The sequence below is a fragment of the Corvus brachyrhynchos genome, unplaced genomic scaffold (genome assembly GCF_000691975.1).
Source record: "Corvus brachyrhynchos isolate BGI_N302 unplaced genomic scaffold, ASM69197v1 scaffold914, whole genome shotgun sequence".
NCBI classification, from domain to species: domain Eukaryota; kingdom Metazoa; phylum Chordata; class Aves; order Passeriformes; family Corvidae; genus Corvus; species Corvus brachyrhynchos.
The window spans coordinates 119,883-125,866 of NW_008237467.1; positions in this window are offsets into that span (position 1 = coordinate 119,883).

The window sequence follows — 5,984 nt, forward strand, 5'->3', positions numbered from 1 at the left end:
ATCTGTCCGCCCCCCAGACTGTGTTGATACCAGGGCTCTTCTTATCCACGTACAGCACCTTGCACTTGGCCTTGTTGAACCTCATGAGACTTCCATGAGTCCTAGAGCGTGCCCAAGTCCCTCTGGATCCCCATCCAGTTGTTCACGTGTGTCAGCTGCAGCAGTCAACTTTGTGTCATCTGCAAATGATGCAGCATTTCTAAAACAAATTCCCCGATGTTAAAACCCACAAAAATTTTGAGCTTTGATATAATTGTACCATATTTTTCCCTTGGAAACTTATCAAGTTTGACCCAATTCTTTCAAAAATACATATTCAAGCATTTCGCTTGTTGACAAAAAGACTCCTTCCCCATCTAACTTAAAGCTGTGAGCTGTAGCCCCACAAGTTAAGGCTCTCTCACTGGGTCTGGAGCAGGCTGGAGAAGCCTGTTGTGTTCTCTTGACATAAATTCATCAGTGAGCCTCATAACTCAGGGAAGTACAAAATTGATTGAGCTACACAGCTGTAAAACCACAGCCGTGCAGTGGCGAATCAGGCATAGGCTGCCAATTCCCACCAATGGGGAAAAGAATAGGAGTTTAAAGTTGATTAAAATTAAAAGAATCTCTCTAAATTATGTCTGAGGATGTTGGAATGAGAAGGATAGAAGGTGAAGGAATATTTAAGGCTTTCTGTACTGGGAAACTGAACCAGCTCTGGTAGAATATGGTAAGGCTCGCCTTTGGCCTCACTGTTTCTCTTGCAGCTGAGGAGACTTACTCATGCAGGGCTTACTCCCAGGGTGCAGGCAGGGTCTGGAGCCCTTGTATCCTGACCTCGGGCAATTCCAGCTGAGTCTGTTCATTGCCTGGGGCTGGGTACTGGAGAGGTCTCCTGAATGCTTCTTGCTGCCCACAGCAATTGACAACCTACTGTCAAGGGGAAAGTCCCAAGCTGGCCTCTCCAGCACTCCGGATATCCAGAGGCACATGAGGAGGAATGTGGTGCAGACTGCTGTTCACATAGGCACAGAGAGCTGGAGGTGGAAAGGCATGGGGGGTCCACAGGATGTGAAATCAGACCAACACCTGCCGGAGGAAGGGATCCCACAGCTGGCAGGGCATGAGGGCAGAGGGAACTGCTGGAAAGGGGAGGGGGAACTTCCACCTGCAGGGAAGCTGTGGGATAGAGCATCCCTTCCTGTGTCCCCCCCCAGCACACAGGTATTATTTTCCTGCTGGGGTGAGGCCCTCTGGTAACAGCCTTCATCCAGCAGCTTCTGCTAGAAGGGGGTTTCTTAGTGCAGGCTGGAGAACTCATGAAACCTGCACAAGTCCTTCCTAAGGAGCTCAGTTTGTTACTACTCTATTGCTTGGCACCACTGGCCAAATTATACTCTCATATAAACCTGCACAAAAACTTCCCTAGAGTCCAACAAATAATGCAGGTTTACACTCTGCTTATCTGAAGGAGTTTGATCCTATTGTTTTATAATGCTATGACTTCAGTTTTACAAGTTCTTGGGAAGAAGAGCAAACATATCTGTATTTACTTGGTCTGAGTTTTAAGTGCATTTTGCTGTGATACCTTAAATGAATCATCTTCCAGAAGTGTTGATTTCTCAGATCAATATATTCTACTCTGTCTGTGAATTGTGACCTAATGTCCTGAGCCGTGGAGCACCAGTCTATAACAGCATTTCACCTCAGTGAATCTAGCAGCTCTTACATGTTATATACCACATTACTCCTGACCTTCCAAAGGACTCAGCAGCCAGGCAGCCCACCTCTTTGTGGGCTGCCTTGCTGACACTTCAGTCAGTGGGTAATTCACTGTCTTGTCATGACATCTGTGTTTTCTTCAGATGAGGCATCACAAATCATCATCTCCTTTTTTTGGCGAAAGGAATCATTGCCAAAATCCCATAAGTATCTTTTCAGTGAAAATGTCCAGAAACCCACTTTTTTGCAGCTCTTATGAATGGCTCTTTAACAAAACAAGGTGATTTTTTCCTCTTGTGGGTTGCAATTTTACATCTAACAGGGTGTTACCTTGTCACACCAGCAAAGTGTAGCAGGATGGGGACTTGTCACATGAATCTCTTTGGGAACATTAAGAATTAAAAGCCCTTGGACCCTAAACCATAAAACTTCTGCCTATGCAAGTAGACTACTAGGACGAGAAAATTCACCTTGCAAATATGGAGGTGGGGACAGCAGGTGTAAAGTACACACAAGAACTTGTTCTTCTTCCTAATGATCCATTTTTCCAGCTCTGCCATCTAAAAGGAAAAAAAGGAAAGAATGATCTTTTACTCCAAGTGAGAAAGAGATGTCTGGAAGGATTAGAGAACATCCTGCCTCCCAAGTTCTAGTTATGCCACTAAACATGCATTCGTGATGGAAAGAGTTGCTGTTGCAATCTTTCTAGAAAATATGCTACAGCTGTAGCAGAGAGCCTTAAAGCACCAAACACTGAACACACAAAATGAGTAAAAAATGGAGCAGAGAAATTAAAGCTCTCCACTGAATAGAATTAGTTTATAACAAGAGAGGGGGTTGCAATTTAGTCACGGTTGAATGTTTCCCATTTCCTCTTAGCACTTGCAACTCTTTTTTTTTTTTAATTGCGCTTTTGTGGAGAGAGGTATTGGAATTCTCCAAGGTTTTGGAAATATCCTTGCTTTATCTTGAAAGCATTTTTCTGGTCCCTTCATGACACAGCCTCTAACCTTGTTTTGGATGCACTGAGATGAAATTGGCTTCTAATTTCATGGCTGAAATCAGAAGAGATACTATCTTCTCAGTTCCCTGCATAAAAATTGCTCTCTAACATAAACCTCCTGGAATTCTGCTTTTGTGTCCTCAAAAGGATTGGGCTGTGAAGATCCATATGGGTGTGCATGATCTCTGTAGGGGTTGAAAAACAGAATACCAGAGTTGCTTGATTCTACATAAAATTTTAATAAGGGATTGAGTCACATAAAGCTTTCCACTGCCTTCCCGTTTTATTCTTAATATGTGTTCTAGACGTGTCTGTGGAACCTAGCTTGTCAGTGTATGTAGGTACAGTCTGATTCATGCTGACATCTTATAAAGATTGGGGAGGTGTTTTTCAGGCAGCTGCAAGGGCAGTTCTTAGGGAGTGGGAAGAAACACAGTATTATGCCCCCTCTGATGAGCTTTTAAAAGTTGCTTCATTTGTGCAGCATGTCCAAAGACATCAAATCCAAGTGCCAGTAAGAAGCAGAGCCAAGAGAGGGTTAAGGAAGTCAGCGATGCCTGATGTTAACATCTTTCCTCTTTTTTCAGCTTTGTAAAAGATAAACGTTTCAGATTTCAATCTGTGTTTCCCAGCAGTGCTTTGGAAACACTGCAGTAGGCCCGCAAAAATTGCTAATGCTGGGCCAAGCTGAGATAAAAAAAGAATGACATAATGTCCTAAAAGAAGACTATGATGTAATGCATATCTCACAAATCAGAGCCAATTTCCGTTAGAAAGCCTTGAAGTCTAGCACTAATACTGCAGCATGCAAAACTTTGGGGGTTTAGATCTTTTTTCCTTTTTATTTTTTAAGAATGATTTTGTAAGGCTTAGAGCACTCACGCAGTCTGTCTCAATTACTAGAGAAGCTTCTCTCTTGTTCCACCCTTTCTTGCTATTCAGGTGCTTACTGAAAGCCATTAAGCATTTCACCTTGGTTGAGGTGCCTGTGATACATTAATATGAACACTGTAATTTATAGCATTAACATGGCTGTTTATGCAGGTGAGGCATAAAGCATATATAGCATATTACAGTAAATCCCGCTTAATGAAGGTGTTAGGCAGGGATTTATTAGACTCAGCAACGTCTCACATAAAAGTTAAGGAGTATTTCTGCAAAGCTCAGCTTTGGTTTCAGCCAGTCTCAGTCCTTGGTGGCGTTGCTCTCCTCTGGGTGAGCCGGATTTATACCCACACAGTTTATAAACCATCACAGTTAGTTTTCCTGTCTTTTATTAATAAACATGATCCTGTGGTGCATGAGCCAGGGAGACCAGAGTGTTAGGAGCTGCCGCAGGGCTTATTTCTAAGCAGGGCATCTCTGAGCAAGCCAGCTGGGGCTCCATACCTCCCCTGAGCCAGCCCCTCACAAAGTTGTTCGATGTCCTGGAGGTATCACTGTCCCGTTGGCTCACTCATGGTTGGTGACAAGGAGAGCACTATTATTCCCAGGCATGCAGCTGCCTTTGGGCCCTAGCCCTGCACCTTTTATGCATCCTTTTGTGGATGAATGCAGGAGCTGCTGCCACTGGCTGGGGGGGGGGCCGTTGGGGGGGCGAGTCTGAGTCTGCAGCTAGGAGAAAGACCCCACAGTTCCTGGCATTGGAGGGAATGACAGAAGCTCATGTGGCCTTGGCTACCTGTGTGGTCACATTCCCCTGCAGCTGTAATGTGGCAGTATATACCCATTTACTGTGCCTTCATCTTACTATTGTCATGTCATTGGAGCTGGACCTCCTATGCCTTCAAAATACCCCAGATCTCCAGAACTAGCCCTGATCAGGGCTGTGCATCCAGTTCCTGGAATGGGATCAGGGACCAGGGACTTTTCAGAATCCTATTCCAGTTGGGACAGGAGTGTCTGGGCCAGAACCTGTCTCCCAGGACAAGAGAACTATATTGCAGCCCCTTGCATCTACTCACAGAGATATTTCCAAGGATGTATCCTGAGCATCAGAGTCACTTCAAGAGTGTTGACACTGGAGACCACAATCTTTAGAAAATGACCGTTGATGTAGCCCATGCACGTCAGCCCTCCACCACAGCAGGCAGCTGTCAGCATGGTTTTGACTACCATGGTCTCTGTGAGACAGAGAGCTGATCTGTGCTTACCAAACCATCTCATCTCAAGCAACTGAGGTATTAATATGCAACCTCTGCTGGCTCTTGTAAATTTGAGGTTTACATTTTTGCTTCTCTGTGTTAAGAAACATCAGGAGTGTCAGATTCTGAAGGCTTATGTTTACTTGCCTACGAGATGTGAGGTTGCTAACTGAGATTCAGTAGGCAAATAAACTTCTGACCTCATTCTAAAAATTAATAAACCACCATCATCACCTCAAAGGGAGGGGGAGGCTGGCATCTGCTCCTGTTAGTTCAAGCCTGGACCTGCTTTTCATTCAGAATAGCCTGACTGCAGATGGAGACTGCTGTATTTTATGTTACAGACTGCCTTCTAAAGGAGACTGACCCATGACACATGGCATCATTAAACTGGGAATGATGCTGGACATGTACTGCAATCACACAAGTGAAAGGTGAGTTGCTGTCTCAGATTGTTTTGAAAATTCATTAGCATGAATAAATACCAAGCTGTGTTACATGCACCATTTCATTAAAAGAACGTAGCCAGAAGGAGAGCTTAATTATCTAGCTCTAGCAAAAAGCTCTAGAGGCAGATGGGAAATGTATAATTATAGTGTTAATATGCCCTGCTGGCCTGCTGGTGGAAGGACAAGATGAGGACCCAGCCCTCTAAACCTGACCTCACCTCTGCTGTATGGGACTGTTGGGGCAAGTCATTTAACCTTCTTTCTGACAAGGGAGCTCTCATGCTTCCAGAATCAAGGAATCAAAGTGCCTTGCAGACTAATTTTTGTATAAGGACTAGAGCATTTGTAACCTATTTTGTCATTTCCAGTTTGCATTTATGCATACTTAGATACCTACTCACCTTGTTCCAGCTGACTTGAACTCAGCAAACAAGGTTACACTGGCTAAGGAGGAACTGCAAGATCTAAGAAAATGGCAGGGGGGGACCTGTACTAAGTGAAGCATCTCACCTGATGGAGAAGTGTTACAGCGGGGATACTGTAACACGCCTATATCAAACCAGGAGTGCCATGGAAAAGAAATATATATATGGACCGATTCGTGATAGATGTTTCAGAGATGTTTATTTCTCCAGCTGCATGGCCAGAGCTCTGCAGAGGAACTGCCCAATCACGGGACCCGCA